Raw genomic sequence first — 18,943 nt, forward strand, 5'->3', positions numbered from 1 at the left:
TGTATCTGAAGATCAAACCTTCTGTTCAGCTCTGGCCATTCCAACAGGAACATTTGAAATTCCCCTGGTTCATTGAAAGTCCATCTTTTTCCCTGGAAGAGGACATTCAGCCTTGCTGAGTAGTTCATTCTTGGCTGCATTCTAAGCTCTTTTGCCTTCCGGTATATTGTATTCCAAGCCCTACAAGTTTCCAATGTAGATGCTGCTAAGTCCTGAGTGATCCTGACTGCAGCTCCACGATATTTGAACTGTGTCCTTCTGGCTGCTTGTAATATTTTTCTCTTTGACTTGGGAGTTCTGGAACTTGGCTATAATATTCCTAGGGGTTGGTTTTTTGGGATCTCTTTCTCTGGGGGATCGGTGGATTCTCTCCATTTCTATTTTGCCCTCTGCTTCTAGAATATCAGGGCAATTTTCCTGTAGTAATTCTTTGAAAATGATGTCAAGGCTCTTTTCCTGATCATGACTTTCAGGTATTCCAATAATTTTCAAATTATCTTTCCTAAGTCTGTTTTCCATATCAGTTGTTTTTTCAATGAGGTATTTCACATTTTCTTCTAATTTTTCATTTTTTTGGTTTTGAAGTATTGATTCCTGATTTCTGGTAAATTCATCATTCTCCCTGAATTCTATTCTTTGTCTGAAGGATTTGTTCTCCTCAGAGAGTTTTCTTATCTCTTTTTCCATCTGGACAATTTTGCTTTTTAAAGAATTCTTCTCCTCAATAACTTTTTGAACTGTTCTATCCATTTGACCTAAGCTGGTTTTTAGCATGCTATTTTCTTCAGCATTTTTTTGAATTTCCTTGACTAAGCTGCTGACTTCATTTTTATGTTTTTCCTGCATCTCTCTCCTTTCTTTTACCAGTTTTTCTTCCAACTCCCTCATTTGATTTTCAAAGTCTTTTTTTGAGCTCTGTCATAGCCTGAGCCCAATTTCTGTTTTTCTTGGAGTCTTTAGATGCAGGAGCTTGTGCTTCCTCATCTTCAGGCTGAGTATTTTGGTCCTTCTTGGGCTCATTTGAAAAATATTTCTCAATAGTCTTCCTCTTATTTCTCTGCTTGCTCATTTTCCCAGCCTGGGCCTGGTTTTGGGGTGCATCCTGAGCTTTTGGGACACTACCACAAGGGTCTCAGTGTGTGAGGCTCTGTCCTCCCTCCTGGTCTGTGAATGACCATAAGCACCCCCCTCTGCCATGGGGCTGAGGTGGAGGGGCCCTGCTGTTCTATGGGGGGGCCTAGACTGAGATCAGGATGTGAATGTGTTCAGAGTCCCAGAGTCCTGTTCCAGGGACAGAGGACAGAGCTCTGCAGTTTCTCTCTTCACTCCCCTCCCTCAGCTCAATGGGCTCATGCCCTGGGGGCTCCTGCTTACTGGTTCCGCCTGCTTCTGTTTCAGCATCTGGGCTGCTGCTGGCTGTGTGCCCTGAGGGCTGGGCTCTACATGCACACTCTGGCAGAGGTCCCCAGCTGTTCCCCCACTTTGTGCCCGGTGCTCCCCGGGGTGCAGCTCAGGAGACTCCCCCGCTGCTGTGAGCTGGGGCTCCCAGTGCCCTGGGGCTGCCTCCAGGAGGCTGAAGTTCTTTCCCTCTGGTGGCCACCTCTCTGGCAGGCCGCCACTCTGACCCTGGGGAGCAGAGCCTTTCTGCTCTTTTCCAGGTTACCTTGAGTAGGAGAACTGCCTCACTGGGTGCCTTTGTGGGTTCTTTCTCTCGAAAGTTTAGTTAGAGTCCTTAGCTTATGAGTTTTATCAGAGAGCTCCTAAGACTGATCCCTTCTTGTCTCCATCTTGGCTCTGCCCCCCAGGCCAACTCTTTAAAAAAAATATTGAGTATATTGAAATATGATTTAGGCATATATGTATATAGGATCTAATTGGTTATTTCTACAATAACTTTAATATATTTTATCTATGTTTTTATGATCTTTTACATTTTCTTGGGTATGTTTATTTTTTTTTTTTTAGGTTTTTTTGCAAGGCAAATGGGGTTAAGTGGCTTGCCCAAGGCCACACAGCTAGGTGATTATTAAGTGTCTGAGACCGGATTTGAACGCAGGTACTCCTGACTCCAGGGCCGGTGCTTTATCCATTAAGTGCTTTATCCACTACATCACCTAGCCACCTGGTATGTTTATTTTTAAGATCTAAAAATTTTTATTATTGTGAGTAGTTGGTTGTGTAGTTGCATTATCTTGTAAATGACTTATGATGTTGGAGGGGTTGTGAAAAAATTAGGACTTAATATACTCTATTATCTGGAATTATACCCTTGAACACTTAACCTCTCTTTAATTCAGTGTAATCATACAGTTTTCCATCACCATTGTTTTGACTCTGTCTTGCCATTAGACCATGATGACTTTGGAAGAAAGGGTAGGGCTGATGATTTTATGTTACTACTTCACTTAAATCCAATTTATGCACCAATCAAAAGACATCACCCATACAATTTTAACATTTCTATTTCAAAGTCCTGTGACACAGGCAAGTGACGAAGCAGCAGGTGTGGATACACTGGGAGTTGTAGTCACAATCCTGCACACAGGTGGCCCAGGACATCAAGTCATCTCCTCACTGGAAGCAGCAGTGGGATTCAGCAGCCCCTTGAGTATCTAAGCAACCTTTTAAGGATAACATTGTTCATTCCTGGAGTGAGGAAGAGGCTAGAAAAGGTTCCCTAAAAATTGCTTGCTTACTCAACCCTGGCCTGATTACCTTTGCAGGTGGTAATGTAGTCAAAACACAAAAAAAAAGTACAAAAACTTTTTCAATTACTACTCACCATTAGTACATGGAATTTGCACACAGTCATAGACAATACAAGATCTAATAGATCTGAAAGACAGACAGCTTTTTGCTAGAGAACTCAGTGAGTATCATATTCAAATAGCAGCCCTGAGTGAAGCAAGACTGGGAAATGAAAGTTTATTGAAGTTCAGAACTAGATATACATTTTTCTGGAGTGGCCACAGTGAAGGGTAGTGCTAATAAGCTGGGGTAGGTTTTTCAATCAAAACTAATCTAGCCAACAATCTTGAATGCCTATCAAAAGCTGTGAATGATAGGCTCATGACAATGAGATTTCCACTTGCAGGAAAACACCAAGCCACCCTCATCAGTTCCTATATTTCCACCATGACAAACCCTGATGAAGTCAAAGAAAATTTTGATGAAGACCTGCAGACCCTTATCTTCAATGTACAAGATCATAATTCTGGATGACTTTAATGCCAGAGTGGGCTTAGATTACCAGACATGGCAGAGAGTCCTTGAGAAGAATGGAGTTCAAAACAGCAACAGCAATGGTCTCTTACTACTGGAAGACTTGCATATCTCATGACCTCATTACAAACACTCTCTTCTGTTTTCCTAAATGCAATAAAAGTTCATGGGTGCACCCTCATAGCAAACATGAGTATTTGATAGATTATGTGATATAAGGAGGAAACAGGATGTGAGAGTGATGAAGGCAATGTGTAGTGCAAAGTGCTGGACTGATCACAGATTTATCCATCCCAAGATAATTATTCACATTCAACCAAAGCTCTAGAGATTTCCCAATCACCAATGGAGTGAAACAAATATGTGTCCTTTCTCCTGTGCTTTTTAGCATGATGTTTTTAGTCATGTTATCAAATACCTTCATTGAGGATGAATATAGTATCAAGATCAGCTATGGCACTGCCAATAAATTTTTCAGCTTGAAAAAGCTATATGTCAAGACCAAAGTAGAGGGAGTGTTGGTGCAAGATTTTATGTTTGTAAATGATTGTGAACTCTATGTATCCTCTGAAACCAATGAAGCCTCTGAAGCTGATCCCTCAAAGTATGGATCTATTCTCTGCTACTTTGCTATCTTTGGCCTAACAATTAACATCAAGAAAACCCAGTTGTTCCATCAACTAGCATATATACTTGTAAAACCTGAACAGTCTACCAGTGCCATACCAGAAAACTGAATTGCTTCCATTTAAACTGTCTTAGGAAGATTCTGAAGATTAGCTGACAGGAGAAGATAACAGACACTGAGGTCCTTTCTCAAACTAGATTGTCAAACATTCCAACATCACCACAGAGAGCACAACTACTATGATCTGAGTATGTTATTAGAATATCAAACATATGTATGCTTGCCAAAAGACTATTTTATGGAGAACTCACATAGGCAAGCAGTCACAAAAGGATCAGAAAAAAGTGATATTGGGATACCTTGGAGGTCTCTTTTAAGAACTTTAGAATTGGGGGGCGGAGCCAAGATGGCGACAAGAAGGGATCCAGTCTTAGGAGCTCTCTGATAAAATTCATCACCTAAGGACTCTAACTAAACTTTCGAGAGACAGAACCCACAAAGGGACCCAGTGAGGCAGTTCTCCTACTCAAGGTAACCAGGAAAAGAGCAGAAAGGCTCTGCTCCCTGGGATTGGAGAGGTGGCCTGCCAAAGGGGTGGCCCGCCAGAGCCAAAGAACCTCAGCCTCCCGGAGGCAGCCCCAGGGTGCTGGGGGTCTCAGCTCACAGCAGCAGGGGAGTCTCCTGAGCTGCACCCCGAGAAGCACCGGGCACAAAGTGGGGGAACAGCTGGGGACCTCTGCCAGAGCGAGCATGTGGAGCCCAGCCCTCAGGGCACACAGCGAGCAGCATCCTCTTTCCCCAGCCCTGATCCAGGAAACAGAAGCAGGCAGAGCCAGTAAGCAGGAGCCCCCAGGGCATGAGCCCATTGAGCTGAGGGAGGGGAGTGAAGAGAGACTGCCTAGCTCTGTCCTCTGCCCCTGAAACAGGACTCTGGGGCTCTGAAGACATTCAGATCCTGACCACAGTCTAGGCCCCCCCCATAGAACAGCAGCCCCTCCCCACATCAGCCCCGTGGTAGAGGGGGGGTGCTTATGGTCATTCACAGACCAGGACGGAGGACAGAGCCTCACACACTGAGACTCTTGTGGGAGTGTTCCAAAAGCTCAAGAAACACCCCAAACCAGGCCCAGGCTGGAAAAATGAGCAAGCAGAGAAACAAAAAGAAGACTATTGAGAAATATTTTGCAAATGAGCCCAAGAAGGACCAAAATACTCAGTCTGAAGATGAGGAAGCACAAGCTCCTGCATCTAAAGACTCCAAGCAAAACAGAAATTGAGCTCAGGCTATGATAGAACTCAAAAAAGACTTTGAAAATCAAATGAAGGAGTTGGAAGAAAAATTGGGAAAAGAAAGGAGAGAGATGCAGGAAAAACATAAAAATGAAGTCAGCAGCTTAGTCAAGGAAATCCAAAAAAACTGCTGAAGAAAATAGCATGCTAAAAACCAGCTTAGGTCAAATGGATAGAACAGTTCAAAAAGTTATTGAGGAGAAGAATTCTTTAAAAAGCAAAATTGTCCAGATGGAAAAAGAGATAAGAAAACTCTCTGAGGAGAACAAATCCTTCAGACAAAGAATAGAATTCAGGGAGATTGATGAATTTAACAGAAATCAGGAATCAATACTTCAAAACCAAAAAAATGAAAAATTAGAAGAAAATGTGAAATATCTCATTGAAAAAACAACTGATATAGAGAACAGACTTAGGAAAGATAATTTGAAAATTATTGGAATACCTGAAAGTCATGATCAGGAAAAGAGCCTTGACATCATTTTCAAAGAATTACTACAGGAAAATTGCCCTGATATTCTAGAAGCAGAGGGCAAAATAGAAATGGAGAGAATCCACCGATCCCCCAGAGAAAGAGATCCCAAAAAACCAACCCCTAGGAATATTATAGCCAAGTTCCAGAACTCCCAAGTCAAAGAGAAAAATATTACAAGCAGCCAGAAGGACACAGTTCAAATATCGTGGAGCTGCAGTCAGGATCACTCAGGACTTAGCAGCATCTACATTGGAAACTTGTAGGGCTTGGAATACAATATACCGGAAGGCAAAAGAGCTTAGAATGCAGCCAAGAATGAACTACTCAGCAAGGCTGAATGTCCTCTTCCAGGGAAAAAGATGGACTTTCAATGAACCAAGGGAATTTCAAAGGTTCCTTTTGGTATGGCCAGAGCTGAACAGAAGGTTTGATCTTCAGATACAGGATTCAGGTGAAGCATGGAGATTGGAGGAGAGGGGGGGAAATATGAGGGACTTAATGAGGATGAACTGTATGTATTCCTGCATAGAAAAATGACACTGATAATACTCATATGAACCTTCTCAGTTAATAGAGCAAGTAGAGAGAGCTTTTATAGTTGAAGCACAGGAGAAAGCTGAATTTGAAGATAAAATATGGTGTAAAAATGGAGTCAATAGAAAAAAAGGGAAATGGAATGGGAGAAAGAAAAAGGAGAGGGGGAATAGTCCAAGATATTTCACATAAGATTTTTTTTATTACAATGAGCTTTTGCAATGATATGGAAGGGGGGAGGCAAGGGGGAATGAGGGAAACTTTGCTCTCATCAGAGATGGCTAGGAGAGGAAACAGCAAATATACTCAATGGGGTATAGACATCTGGAATAAGAAGGAGGGGGGAGCAGGGGGAAGGGGTGGGGATGTGAATAAAGGAGGAGAGGATGGACCATGGGGGGAGAGTGGCCAGATATAACACATTTTCTTTCTTATTTCTTGCAAGGGGCTGGGAATGGAAGGCCTGCCCAGGACCACAGGGCCAGGTGGATTCTGGGCCTAAGGGGTGGTATGGGGGCTCAGGGCTTCTTGGCCCCAAGACCAGGGATCTGTCTGCTGTGCCACTCAGCGACCCTACAGCAGAGGAGTACATGGTAGTGGAGAAATAAGAAAGGAGGGAGTTGCGATCAGCAATGGCAAAGGTGGAAAAATATGGAAATAACTTTTGTGATGTACTCATCATGAAGAATGAGATCCACCTATGACAGAGTTGTTGGTGTTAGAACAAAGACTCAAGCACATTTTTTGTTATGATTGTTTGGGGGAGGGTGCAGGGCAGGTGGGGCTGGATGGCCTGCCTGGGGCCACATGGTGGGGTGATCTTTGGGTGTCTGGGGCCAGATTTGGACCCAGGTGCTCCTGGCTCAAGGGCCAGTGATCTGTCTGCCACCCAGCCACCCCTACTATTATTACTATTTTATTTTATTTTGGGTCTTTTTTTTTCTTTCTTTTTTTTTTTGGTTTTTGTGGGGCAGTGGGGATCGGGTGGCTTGCATGTCACACGGCTGGGTTATTGTTGGGTTTACAAGGCTGGATATGGACTCGGGTGCTCGTGGCTCCAGGGCTGTTGCTTCGTCCATTGCGCCACCTGGCCATACCTACAATTATTACTATTATTATTTTTTTATTTTAATTTTTTTCTCTCCCCTTTACTTTTTTCGCCCAAACAAGTCTATCTATATTCATGGGGGAGGAGGGGTATCTTGTTTACTTGTATACAAGAATATTTTATTAATGTAAAAATACATTTGTACAAAATGAGAATAAAAAAATAAATAAATTTAAAAGAAAAAAAAAGAAGCAATATTGCTCGGTCACACATGGTCAAAAGGCTGTTATCATATCTTGGGTTCAATTCTCTTTTCCCATATATGCACAATGTTCACCAGACTGTTTACTATTGAGGGGAGCGGGGTGAGAAGGGAAGTTGGAAGGAAATTATGAAATTTATAAATAATTTATAAATATGCATGTACATGAATATTGAAAAACTCCCATAACATGTAAATTGGAAAAATAAAATAAAATAGCAATTGTGAAAAAAATTAAAAAAAAACTTTAGAATTGATTGTGCAGCATGGGAGATACTGGCACAAGACTAACCAGCATGTTGTGCCCTCATCAGAGAGGGTGCTATGCTCTGTGAGAAAGGCAGAATTGAAAAAGTTGAAGGGAAATAACTTAGGTAAGTTTAGAATAAACACCTCAGATGTTCACATGAACTATTTGTGCCCGACCTGTGGTGGAGCATTCTGAGCTCATATTGATCTGATCAGCCACAGTTGGACACACTAATTTCTCTCAAACATAGAGTCATTTTGATCTTCCATAATGAAGGACAAGAACCAAACACAGTTTCCTCAATTGGAAAATTGGAAAAATAATAGTATCCACCTCCCAGGTGGATCAAATCCTTGTTGTAAGGATCAAATGAGATAATATTTGTGAAATACTTATCACTGCTGAATATTAGTGTAGACATTTACTCAACATTATAATAAAGTTCCTCAGTATATTGTCTTATTTGAGAATGTCAGGTGGAGAAGATATTGGACTTCTTTTTTTTTAAGTTTAGTTTTTTTTTTTTGCAAGGCAATGGGGTTAAGTGGCTTGCCCAAGGCCACACAGCTAGGTAATTATTAAGTGTCTGAGGCTGGATTTGAGTTCAGGTACTCCTGACTCCAGGGCCAGTGCTCTATCCACTGTGCCACCTAGCCTCCCGACATTGGACTTCTTGAGTTTACTGTCTTATGTATCTTGATTTCAGGACTCCCTAGGAAAAAATAAATGACTTTTAAAATGAATGCATGATACACATTTCTGAGCTAATGTGTGTTTTGTAGCTAATTTCCCATAACATTATAAAAGTATTGGTAGATTTTCTTGTTTACTGAAAAGGCACATTTCAAGAATCACTGCTATTTTTTCTTGTGAGTTGTTTGTGTAAAAAGGGCATTTGTGTCACTTGATAACAAGATAAATTCTGCTGCTTCATCCCTCTGATTATTTGTAAAAATGTTTTTTGATTGCTAATGGACATCAAATAGGTAAGAGTTCAATTTAAAAAAATGTCATTCCAGTAAGGATGGTTGTTATGCATCTTCTTTCATTTCTCCTAGTAATACTAGCAGGGTGTGTTCATGTTGACCTCACAAAGGTATTAAGAACTTTTATGCTTATATAATAAACATTTGACAGTTTGAAATAACTCCCAAGTACATAATGCCTTAAGAATTGTAAAGACTTTCTTCCCAAGAACCCTATAAAGTAGTTACTGTAATAATTATTATCCCTGCTTCACATATAAGAAAAATAAAACAGCATAGGTTAGAGGTTGTTCAGTCTTCTGGGGCTCAATTCAATGAGCACAATGTTATCTGCAAAAAAGAAATGACTGGAGAACACGCCCATCTATGTGAAATCTCTCTTCAACTTGAACTCTGCTGTTTCTCTATAATTGTGGCAAATTTTTTTGGTTAACATATATTCTCCTGCTTATGTCTTCCTAATATCAAAGTTCAAAGGGTCATTGAACAAAATTATCTTTATTATATCTTTCAAGAAATCATAGCAGCCAAATAGGAATCTTTTTTCATTTTAGCATATGCTTGGGAGACACTTTATTGGAGGAGAATATTTAAAATGATATTTTGTTTACTAAATCAAAAGCTTCTTTATAAACAATACAAATAATAAAATTAGGTTTGTTTATATCTTTTTTTTTTTAGTTTTTGCAAGGCAAATGGGGTTAAGTGGTTTGCTCAAAGCCACACAGCTAGGTAATTATTAAGTGTCTGAGACCGGATTTGAACCCAGGTACTCCTGACTACAGGGCCGGTGCTTTATCCACTGTGGCACCTAGCCGCCCCAGGTTTTGTTTATATCTTTCAGCAAATTTTATGAGGTACCTTGCTTGATCCTTCCTGAATCACTTTTCAAGGATGATTTTAATGGATATGTAAACTGTCTCATAAATATTTGTGTAAGTGGGAACTTCTATATAGGAGACTTCATTGGGTAATAATGAGATTTTTTTTCCCCCTCCAACTTCTACTTTCAGATATTTCAAGAGATCCTCAATGAGATTCCAACTAGGAGATGTCACTCAATTCTCACCATGACCAATGCCTTCTTTTTCTTTTCCTATTTACCAATGATGAAGAGACATGAAGCTTCTGTGTAGCGTACAGTCATTTGGTCTCTCAAATTCTTTACTTCTGATCCATATTTTCAAATATATATTTTTTCCATCCTCGCCTATGGCCACCCTGGCTTAGATGTCACCAGAAATCAGTTTATTTTGATTTAATTTGAAGAATTTTTAAAAATCACTACATACTCTTATTGGCATATAAGCTGTTATTATGTTCATTAAGATCTTTTTGAAAATACTTTTTTTGAATTCTGACATAGAAAATGACCAAATGTTCCCTAAGAGATTTTTTTTTTGTCTTTGGATACTAAATAAAACACACTCCACCAACTTCTTTGTTTGCCTCACGAAGGAGAAATTCTGAGTCATCCTATCATTTAGTGATAAATTTCTTCTATTTTCTAATTTTATTTATAGGGAGAATTCCAAAATCAGTACAGTTTTGTTTATCCAGTTATTGGTCATTAAACAAATGTCTCATAGTTGGAGTACCAATAGACAAATTAATAATTATGGACTAAAAATTGTGTGATTCTCTATATCCTTTCCACCATTTCCTGCTTCTTTGCAGTTGTTACTGCCTAAACAGAAGGGAGTCTCATAAACCTGGTTTTGTTATGGCCAAAGACTTTAATCACAAAGTGACTAGCATCTCTGAGATTAGCTATGCTGGTCCTCAGAAGGTAGCTGGTCCTTTCTATTTTTGGAATTGAACTTGAAAACTATCCTGATGTAGATGAATCCTATCATATCCTATCATGTGCTGGCATAGCCTTAGAGAAGTCAGATTCACCTCCAAGCTACTGAAATTATATCAGAGAAGGACTTCTTAGAGGTTTATTGCTATAAAAATCAAAGACTAAGTTGTTGTATAAGAAATCATGAGGGACAGGATTTCAGAAAAGTCTGGAGAGACTTGCATGAATTAATGCTGAGTGAAATGAGCAGAACTAGAAGAACATTATACACACTAACAACAACATGGAGTGATGATCAACCATAAAGGGCTTGTTTCTTTTTAGCACTACAATAATCAAAGACAATTTTAAAAGACTTTTGATGAAAAATGTCATCCCTATCCAGAGAAGGAACTTTGGAGTTTAATTGAAGACTAAAGCTTATAATCTTCAATTTTTAAAAGTTGTCATATATTATGGCATTCTTTTTTCTCCATTGTTTTCTTTCTTCTATTTGGATCTGATTCTTCTCTCACAATATGATCAACATGGATCTATATTCACCTTATTATACATGTAGAACTTATATCAGATTGCTTTCTGTAAGAGGGAAGGAGGAAGGAAGGGAGGGAGGAGAAAAATATAAAACTAAAAACCTGGCAAAAATGATTGGTAATAACTACCATTTAGTGTAGTTAGGAAAAAACCAAATGAAAGATTTTTTTAAAAAAGTAAAAATTAAAAATTAAAAATCAATGAGTAAACCTGGAGGTGTTTGATCCACTAAGTGGTTTTAGTTAATCTTTCTACTTAATGTCCTTGATATAAGCAAATTCCTTCCAAGAGAGTGATAAGCTAGAAAGTGCAAATAAAGGAATTTAAAGTGTACCCGTTATTCTGAATTAGCCCTTCTATATTCAGATGGTAGGTAGCTAGATAGCACACTGTCAATGTCAGGCATGGAGTCAAGAAGACCTCAGTTCAAATTTGACTTCACACACTTACTAGCTGTGTGATCCTGACAAGTCATTTAACCCTGTTTGCCTCAATTTACTTATCTGTAAAATGAGCTGGAGATGCAAGTGACAAATCATTCTAGGATCATTGCCAAGAAAACCCCAAAAGGGGTCATGAAACCTCATCTGTAACTAAAGACAATTAAGTAACAAAGTCAAATGATAGAAAGTCTCTTCCCCAAACTAAACTGTCAAAGTTATTAATCATTCTGTTTGAATTATATACATAGTCTTCCTGTGCTCTCCTAGTCCATGATAAAGGTTTAACAGTTTGGAATGTAGTCTTCTCCTTTCTGATTTATAAATATTGCACAATTATTTAGCTGAGGAAGACAGAAAGAGATGATAAATAACCCAGAATGACCTCAGGAGAACAAGTCATCAAAATTCTTTGAGTCGAGCTTTTAACTGGTCAGCACTTTAAAGCTTAAGTACAGAGTGTGTTTGAGTTAGAAATTAATCAAATTTATCATTCCCCTACTCTCTGTATCTTTATTCCAACTAGCCTTGTTGGGATGATCTGCAAGGAAGAAAGGGATGATGAGTTGTGTCCCCTAAACACCCCAAAGATTGAGAGACTCACCTTCAGTAGTCAGTAGCCTAGAGTTTGAATCTTCTTTCTAGTTGTCATTCTCCCTGGACTATAATCCATTTCCTATCTTCTCCATATTGGTAAAGAGAATTGGTTGAAATGTTATGTGCCTAAACTATTCTATTTTTCTAACATAATTTGAATTCTAGTGATCTCCCACCCTGAGTGTGGAGTGAGCTAAGTAAAGATTTAGTGATCTAGAGGCAGGTTGAGTAAGTCACTTAGCCCTGGTCTGAATGTGCTCTCCATTTGTTTCTCAGGTGTGTCTGCCAGGGAGTCTCCCTACAGGAGAGCCCCTTTTCAAGTTCTAAGACACAGTTAGCATTTGGGGGGAGTTGATCCTAGAATATGGAGAAATCTGACTTGTCAAACCCATGTGCCATTGTGCAAGTAACTCTAGACTCCATGTCCTTAGAAGCCCATCTTCATTTCACATATGAGAGACATGAGGCTCAGAAAAGGTAATGATTTGTCCAAAATCATACAGACAAATAGGGCAAAGCTGGGATTTAAACTAAATTCTTTGTCTCTAGATCCATCCCTTTTACTTGACAATAATTATTTCTTCAAGAGAAAAAGGAGTTTGAATCATCCTTTAATAATGATCTGATTAATTTGCCTTTTCATTTTTTCTCTTCTTTTCTTTTTTTTAACTAAATATCCTACTTACTTTTCCCACATCACTCTCAATTTTCTCTTTCAGCAAAGATCTCTAGAGAAAAGAACTCTAAAATATGGACTTCTTTTGGACCTCCTGTGGGCTGTGGCTGGCGCCATCTTGGGGCAGTCGGACACTGCTCCAATGGCAGCAGAAGCCCAGAAAATGAGGCTGGCTCTTTGCCTGTTTCCTGGACCTGGCAGTATTTCAGACAGCGGAAGCTGGCATCTTTTCCTGGCTGTGTCCACTGTGCAGAACAGTGGCTGAGTTTATAGCAAACTACTTCCTTTCCTGCTGTTACTCTGAGCTTGAGTCAGTTCCTGATAGCTACATGGGGGTGATTGCCCTCTGTGCCTTAGGGCTGGGGGTCTATTCCCAGGTGCCACCCCCTGCTCAGCCATTGGGTTTGAGCAGACGGGTAGATGGTGCTGCAGGAACAACCTGGTGTCTTTGCTATGAAAGATGTTTTGGTAGCTCTGCTCTTTAGTGGTCCCTGTCTCATGAGGATACTAAAAAGCCATAGCTTAGGACTGTTTGTAAGCAACTTGACTTTGAGAATCAAATGTCGCCAGTTTGGGGGTTATATAGTTTTTGTTTTGTTTTTAAAGCGACTATGGCATAGTGAAAAAGAAGCAAGGAGGACGCAGATCCTGGTCCTAGTCCTGCACCTATTCTGATCAGCTACAAGTCACAAAATGTTTTGGGGGCTTGATTTATTCTTCCCTAAATTGAAGGGGTTGGTCTAGTGATCTTTAAAATTCCTTCCAATTTTAGAAGTTCTATGATTCTTTGATTTTTCCCCTCAGAATTAGGGTTACACAATACAGAAATCTGAATGACAGCTTTTGGTGTGAGTTCTAGTTTTAAATGAAGAGAAAATGGGGTCAGTTTTTCCAATTTATTTAAGCTCCTACATTTGGTGATGAAGTCTTCTCTAGAGGTTTTTCAAGATCTGATCAGTCAGAAAATAAGAATTTGTTAAGGGTCAACAGTACACCAGGCACAGGGCTTGGGCAGCTAGATGGCATAGTGAATAGAGCACTGGCCTTGGAGTCAGGAGGAGAGGAGTTCAAATCCAACCTCAGATGCTTGACACTTACTAGCTGTGTGACCTTGGGCAAGTCACTTAACCTTGATTGCTGGCATCCAGGGCCATCTCCAGTCATCCTGATTCATTTCTGGACCTAGATGGCTCTGGAGGAGAAAGTGAGGTGATTTAGCACAGCACCCCCTCACTCAAATCCAATTCATGTGCTTGTCATGGCATCACCTCCCTGATGTCATGGTCTTCTCACTTCAAAAGACACCCTCGACTCTCAAGGAGCTCCTTCCTGGTCTACTGGTGAGCCAGAGATGAAAACAACTATGTCCAGATAAGATTTATATAGGATGGATTCTGGATCGTCTCAAATGGAAGGCACTAGTATTGAGGGAGACTGAGGAAGTTTTCCAATGGAAGGTGAAATTTGAGCTCTTGAAGAAAATGGGGGAAGCTAAGGAATAGAGGTAAGACAACAGAACATTCTGAGAAACAGCTAGAGCACTGATTCAAAAAAGGGAGAAAGAAAATCAACAATCAGGAATTGTGAGTGATCTATGGTGGATTACAGAATATGTGAAAGGGAGTGAGAAGGTCAGAAGACTAGAAAGGGAGGAAGAGATTAAGTTCTGAAGTTTTAGATGCCAAACACATTTGCTCCTAGGGATAATATAGACATGGTTGGGGGAAAATAGAGATTTTATTGAACAGGAGAGTGTGATATGGTCAAACCTTTGTTACTGTTCAGTTGTTTTTCATAAATTCCTAACTCTTCATGACAAAGATAGAGAAAATTGCCATGTCCTTCTCCATCTCATTTTACAATGAAGAAACTGAGGCAAACTGGGTTAAGTGATTTGCCCAGGGTCACACAATTAGTACTTAACTGAGGCTGTATTTGAACTCAGAACAGTACTATATCCACCACTCATCTCTGAGCCTGCTCCAGCCCTTGGGCACAACCTTAAAGTCTGATGATGGAAAGGCAGCTGCAGGCTGCCTCTAATGTTCCTCCCCTTCTTTCTCCCCAGCTCAAAGACACTGTAATTCATTCAGGTGGTAAAGAAAACCCATGCTGGCAAGCTGGTAATGAAAAGAGAAAAAAACGGATGAGAGAAATACGACAGGAGTAGAATCCGCAAGTCTTGGTAAATATTTGAACAAGACAGCTGGGGGAAGAGGAAAGAGACCAAGATAACAGAAATAAAAGTCCAAAATAATTTTTGTTTCCTGTGCCAAGGAAATTGACCCCTGCCCAGGAAATAACAGGACAAAACTGGTGAAGAGAAAGTTTATGCCCATATAAGCAAGAAGATATTAATTGATGCATTTAGTTGTTCTTGAATTCAAGTTCCCTGGCCCAAATGAACCACTTTATTAGATGCTAAATGAATTCACTACTGCAGAGGAGCAGTTGTACTAGTTTTCAAATAGGGAAGGAAAATAGTGAACTTATGATACATTGCTGTTGTTCAGTTGTGTCCAAGTATTCATGACCCTATTTTGGATTTGCCATTTCCTTTTCCAGCTCATTTTACAGATGAGGAACCTGAGACAAAGTGGGTTAAGTGACTGGTGCAAGATCTCACAGCTAGTTAGTGTCTCTTCTTAACTCCATGCCTGGTGCTCTAGCAACTGTGCCACTTAGCTGCCCCTTTGATACATCTGTGAGCTTCAGTGAGTACGATTAGTAGATCAGGGGAATGCTATAGAGAGATTTAGCAAAGCATTTGATGAAGTATCTCATTCTGTTTTTGATGAATAGTTGAATAGTTATGCCTGAGGGGTGACAATGCCATCATCTGAAACAAAACTGATTGGTTAACCTCAAAGGGCATGACTCTTCATGATGCTTTGTCAGCTCCTTGTTAGTATGTTTCCCAGGGGAATGTCCCAGGGTCTATGTCTGACCTTCTGCTAATTAACATTTCTACCAATGACTTGGATATAGGCAAAGATAAATTTGTAGATGACACCAAAATGATAGGCAGAGTTTATACATTGGATGATACCTTCATTGCCTTGGCTAAACCTAATAAAGTAAGCTCATGGATAGAACTATAAACATAAATATAAAGTTTTACATTTGGGTTAAAAAACAGCTTTGCAAATATGAGTTGAGGGAAACATAGTAATTTATCTGAAAAAAGATCTGCTGGAGAGGCAGACTGTAGTACAGTCAGTAAGCATATTACTAAGTCAAGTCATGAAAACACAAATACAAATAAAAAAGATAGTCCCTATCCTCAATGAACTTACAATTATGACAGTACATAAAAAGAAGTTATAAATATGGAAAGGGGAGAGACAAGATTATTTGGACAAGGTGGGAGAACTCTGCAGTTTGGCCTAGAGAGGAAAGAGAGGCTGACCTGAGTACCCTCCTTATCTGGAGGTTCTTAGAATAAAGGAACTGTGTTTCATTGACTGTTTTTTAGAACTGAAATTAGTCACTGCATTTAATGTGAATTGAAGGTTTTTGTTTTTAGTGACCAAAAAAACCCCAAAACAGAATTAGATCCAAGAGAAATAGGGCATAGGGACCTGTCATCTTCAGCTTCTTCCAGTTGTCAGTGATTTAGGAGTAAACACACACACACACACACACACACACACACACACACACACACACACACACACACACACAGTGATTTTGAACTTTGGGAGAAAGACTTTTCTAGAAATGTGGAATCAGCACCTGGGTCTGAGAAGAGGGTGTGATGCTGTGGTTTCCAACACAGATTGAGATAATTTTAAATGTGATTGGAAAGTGATTAGAGTGGTGAGAAGCAAGAACAAGTGTGACTAGAGAAGCCCCAATTAAATCATACTAAAGCATCAGATGGGTCTTCAGAGGTTGTCCCTAATACTCTTGCTATTCTTCCCTTTTTTACTTGGAGAACCACTTTCTGTTTTTCAACAGCTAGAGAGAAAAGACCTCTCTTGATGGTTAAGCCCCGTTTTCAAAGTCCTGTTTCTAACAATATTGCTAAGCCAATAAACCATAGTTATTCACTAAGTGTTGAATCATAGTCTCTAACTGAAGAATTGAGAAAAGCAGCTGGGGGATATAGCCCAGAAAGGGGACAGGGAATAATTTTCTGTTTAACCCTAACATAGGTTGAGGGATGAAAACTTTGTAAAATTATTCTGATGTATTTCCAAAGAAAAGTACTGGGGGTTGAGGAGATAGAAATTAAGTGTATTCATTTTAATAATTTCCCAGGAGAGAAATTCCCCTGAGACATTCTTAAGACTTTCCCTGAGAAGTGAGCTTATAAACCTGTCTTGCAGAACTAAAGTAAATTCATGCCCATCAGGAAGGAGGGAGAGTGAGTTGCCAAGAAATGAAAGCTATGCCTGTACAAAGGGAGGAAGGAATAAGTCTCCCTGACTCTTTTTCCCAGCAGAGAGTAGTTAGACCTTTCGGTTTGAGGTATGATTGACAGTTCTACCTGGTTTAATAGTCTTCATTCACTTTATTGCAATCATTGTGTTATATGTGTGTTAGGAAGAGAGAGAGAGAGAGAGAGAGAGAGAGCAGTAATAGGAGAGTGTGTATTGATCTTCTATTTCTACTTTTTTTTTTCCATGCAAACTTTTCCATGGTTCTTTGAATTCTTCATATTAATCTCACATACAATAAATATTCTAATTTATTGTGGTTCTTAATCAATGGGCTTTATCATACCAGTCCTGGATTTAAATTCTACCTCCTCTGTCCCTCATTGGTTTAGTGATCTTAGACAAATCACTTAATCTATCTTTATTCAAAAGAAAACTTACCCTGTTTCACTTTCTTTAATTGTTCAACAAAACAATTGCAATCTGACTCTTTGCAATATCATTTGAGATCTTGGCAAAGATACTGGAATGGTTTGCCATTTCCTTATCCAGGTCAAGTTATAAAGAACTGAGGCAAGCAGGGTTAAAATACTTGCCCAGGATCATACAGCTAGTAAGTGTCTGAGGTCATATTTGAACTCAAGAACTTTCTGAATCCAATCCTGGCACTCTATCCACTGTGTGGATGATAAAGTTTAGGGAGACTTAGATAACTTTTAGGTGGATCAGAAGCTAGAAAAAGATTAAATATGCATCAGAAAGAGGAGTTGACCACTTAGATCTAGGCAGTAAAGAAAGGAGATAATGTGATCAGAAGAAAGTAAAGAAATTAACCTTGATTGAGATAGTTCTTCTTTAACTGGAGAGAAGAGAGAACTTGCTAACTGCTGAGAAATGGGAGGAATCAAGGGCAGGAACTGATCCAGCTAACAAAGGATGGCCTCCATATTGTCTGTAAAATAGCAATTCCTTTGCTCTAAATAGAGTGGGTAGGTCAAAACAACATTTATTTACTATGTGTCAGACACTGTACAAATATTGAGAATACAAATATGAATGGAAACAAAGACAGTCCCTTCCAAAAGGAGCTTGCAATACAATGCAAAAGGAAGGTAAAAATTAAAAGGAAGGGAGAGAGGAAGGAATCTTGCTTAGGGTATATGACATAGAAGTATAGGTGGTGGGAAATAAGGAAAAGACTATGCTGATCTTCCTCCTTAAATTAAAGGCTCTGGAGTCTGTAGTCTTACCCTCCAGTGCCAGGGGCTAGTCAGAAGGACAAAGGATAATGATAAGATATCAGGTAGATTCAATCTTACACAATAATGAGATTTCTCAATGATGAGTTTTCTTGTATGTATGTATGTATGTATGTATGTAAGTATGTGTTTCCCTTCCCACCTTCCCTTCCCACCCCCATACATTTTCATATGTATTATTGGATTTCTGCAAGGCAATGGGGATGAGTGACTTGCCCAAGATCCATCTAGTAAGTATTAATATTTAAGTGCAGATTTGATCTCAGGTCCTCCTGACTCCAGGGCTGGTGCTCTATTCATTGCATCATCTAGTTGCCCCAGTGATGAGTTTGCTGGAGAAAGAAGCCATGATGGATCAATCAAAAAACATTGTAGCTAGTAAAAAATGGGAAGAAGACTGGGCAGAGATCCCTCCATAATTAGATGCCCTAGAGCCCAAGATCCTGACTTCCAGTGAAAGATTACTATGAAGAGAGAAATGCAAAGGCAAAAAAAAAATGGAAGATTTAGGAAAGGTGATGTATGCTATTACCAACTATTCCTTATGTATGAATCC

Source organism: Macrotis lagotis, chromosome X, assembly GCF_037893015.1.
Source record: "Macrotis lagotis isolate mMagLag1 chromosome X, bilby.v1.9.chrom.fasta, whole genome shotgun sequence".
Taxonomy (NCBI): Eukaryota; Metazoa; Chordata; class Mammalia; order Peramelemorphia; family Peramelidae; genus Macrotis; species Macrotis lagotis.